Consider the following 3,066-nt stretch of genomic DNA (forward strand, 5'->3'; position numbering starts at 1 on the left):
AACTAAGAATAGAATGGAGCCCCTCAAACTGACAAAGGGTATCTCAAAGTACCCATATCTAATGTTATTCCTGGTCATGAGAGACTGAAAGCTTCCTCTCGCTGGTCAATGATAAGACAGGAATACCTTGTCTTACAACTTACACTACAGCTTATGCTACAATTGTACTTGATTTCTAGCCAGGACAAGTATTCAAGTAAAGCATACAGATTGAAAGTAATGAAGTAAATCGATGTCTTTTTGCAGAGGAAAATCTAGTTTATAAAACATCTCAATGAATCCACAAAAAACAACTCTTAAAGTTAATAAAAACAACCAGCAGAATTGCAGACTACAAGATCAGTATAAAAAGTCCATTGTAACTTTATTTAAAATAGCACCAAAAATAAAACATTCTAAAATAAAGTTAACAAAAGAAATGAATATATGTACGGTGAAGGCTCCAAAGCATCATCGAAATAAATTAAGGACCGAACTCAATGAAATCTATTATATGCTCATTGATTGGAATCTCTATATTGTTTAGATGATAATATACTCTAAGTTGATCTACAGATTCAACACAATTTCTATCAAAAAGCCACCTTTGTTTTTGCAGTAAGTAACAAAATGATTCTAAAATTCATATGGAAAATTGAGGTAACCAGAATAGAAAACAAAAACTTGAAAAATAATAATTTTGGAGAACTTATAAGCTCTTATTTCAAAATTTACTATAAAGATAAAGGTAAACTGGAAAAAACATCAAAATAGGAAGATAATCTTGATTATCTCTATGCTAATTATTTTAAATTTAAATGAAATCTTCAAATACCCAGAAAAATGGAACATCCACAAAGCTGGCCAAGAAATAGAAAATCTGAAAGGTCTAAAATTCATTGTGGAATTTAACATTTCAGTGAAGAAATTCCTTCAGACCATAATTCAACATAGTTTACAAAATATTCAGTAATTCCAGATTTATAAAACCCTTTCGGAAATTAAAATAAAGAGCGCTGCTCATCTTATTATATGAGACAAGTATTGCCTCCATTTGAAAACTAAAGAAATGAAAACATAAAAATATTATCATCCCCAAATGGATTACTTACAACTCTAACACAAATGTCAGTAGATTACCCTGTACAACTTGATAAGAACACTCTAAAATTTCAATGAAGATACAAAGGTCAAAAATAGACAAATTCTGAAGAAGCAAATTGTACAAGAACTCTCTTTACTGGATAACAAAATTTTTATAAAGTTGTAGCAATTAATATAATGTGGTGTTTCGATACAGAGAAGATTAGCATGGCCCCTACGCAAGGATGACACATAAATTCATAAAGCGTTCCAGATTTTTTAGTCATCATGAACAGATGAATAAAGGGCTCTTTTTATCACTATCTGAAAAATATAAAAAATGTTTTCCTGTCTTCAAGGAAGCTGAATATTTTGTAGCTGAAGGAATGACTTCCAAAGAGTTTGAATATGATCCTTTATAAAAGATAGCAGTCAAGAAAAAAAGCAATGATAAAGTAGGGGAAGCATCCCTCCCCTGGTTTACGATAAAAAAAGAAAAGATAAAATGGTTTTTCCACAATGATAGAGAAATACTGCAATAAACAGAATGAAAATCCCAGAATCATACCCATTTAAAAAAAAAGTAGATTTAAAACAAAACTGTCGCTGCAGCCGATGCAAAAAGTATGGCCTTTTCCATAAGCAGAACTTGGTAAATTTTATAGTCACGTTAAAAAATATATTTGTTTGCATTATTTATGTTTTACACACACACACATACACACACACACACATGCACACACGCACACACATAGATATACTTAAATTCCTAAAACATAGCTTCCTATTTCACATCATACAAATACAAGAAGTATTATAGATGTAAATAAGATCGGAAATACATCTTTTAGATTCTAAAATATTTTTATAAACTTTTGATAAGAAAAATCAACTTGAATCAGACTTAAAAAGCATTAACTTTAAGTGAAAATGCTGATAAATTTAACAACACTAGAATTAAGAACTTTTACTTATCAAAGGACAAATGGGTAGAAGAAAAAGGCACGCCGCAGGGAATAACATGTATTTATAGGCTGGGCACGGTGGCTCATACCTGTAATCCCAGCACTTTGGGAGGCAGAGGTGGGCAGATCACCTGAAGTCAGGAGTTCGAGACCAGCCTGAACAACATGATGAAACCCCATCTCTGCTAAAAATACCAAAAATTAGCCAGGCGTGCTGGTGGGCACCTGTAACCCCAGCTACTGAGGAGGGTGATGCAGACAAATCCCTTAAGCCTGGGAGGCTGAAGTTGTAGTGAGCAGGGGTCATCCATTGCACTCCAGTCTGGGCAACAAGAGCGAAATTCCATCTAAAAAAAAAGTATTTACAAAATATGTAACTAGCAATATGTTTACATTCAGAAAATACGGAATATGAAACCTTTACAACACTTCTGAAAATAAATTTGCATAATACTAAATGTGAATAAATTTACGTTCTATAACTCAGAAATACTATTTTCAAATATATTTCCCAACAGAAATATGTTCACGTGTGCCTGAAAATATATGTATAAGAATGCTTAAGACAGTATTTTTCACTGAAGTCATAAACTAGAAAAATTACATCAGCAGTGTTACAGATAAATATATATAAATATATAAAAATATATTCATTCAGTGCAATACAGAAATCACAACGAATAAAATATCACCCATGCAACAAAATACGTGATTCTAAATAAAATATAAAACAGCTAGAACTCTGCCTTTATAAAAGAAAAATAGAAAAAAAATTGCACTCCAGTTTTAAGGAACACGTGAGAGTGTAATATTACAAGGAAAAGTAAGTCGGGAATTTTCATAAAAGTCAGGAGAGAAGAGATGGAGAGTAAGCCCTTGAAGCACTTCTACAGGGGAGTGGTGGCATGTGGGGTTTCGTGACTTGTGTGGTGCTGTGTTTATTTGTGATAATGCATTGGGTTTTATTCTGTTTGTCTGTTTATCTATCTATCATCTATCTATCTATCTAATTATTTATTTTTTAGAAAGGAGCTGGCTG

At 32.2% G+C, this 3,066-nt stretch overlaps 1 non-coding gene across 1 annotated transcript; it reads left to right on the top strand.

The window, feature by feature from the left end:
- The first annotated feature begins 1,240 nt into the window (after positions 1-1,240).
- LOC119469160 lies at positions 1,241-1,342 on the top strand. The gene has a single exon (XR_005197979.1). It is a non-coding gene; the product is annotated as a U6 spliceosomal RNA (small nuclear RNA).
- The last annotated feature ends 1,724 nt before the right edge of the window (positions 1,343-3,066 follow it).

The sequence above is a fragment of the Cebus imitator genome, unplaced genomic scaffold (assembly GCF_001604975.1).
Source record: "Cebus imitator isolate Cc_AM_T3 unplaced genomic scaffold, Cebus_imitator-1.0 Scaffold583, whole genome shotgun sequence".
Classification (NCBI taxonomy): Eukaryota; Metazoa; Chordata; class Mammalia; order Primates; family Cebidae; genus Cebus; species Cebus imitator.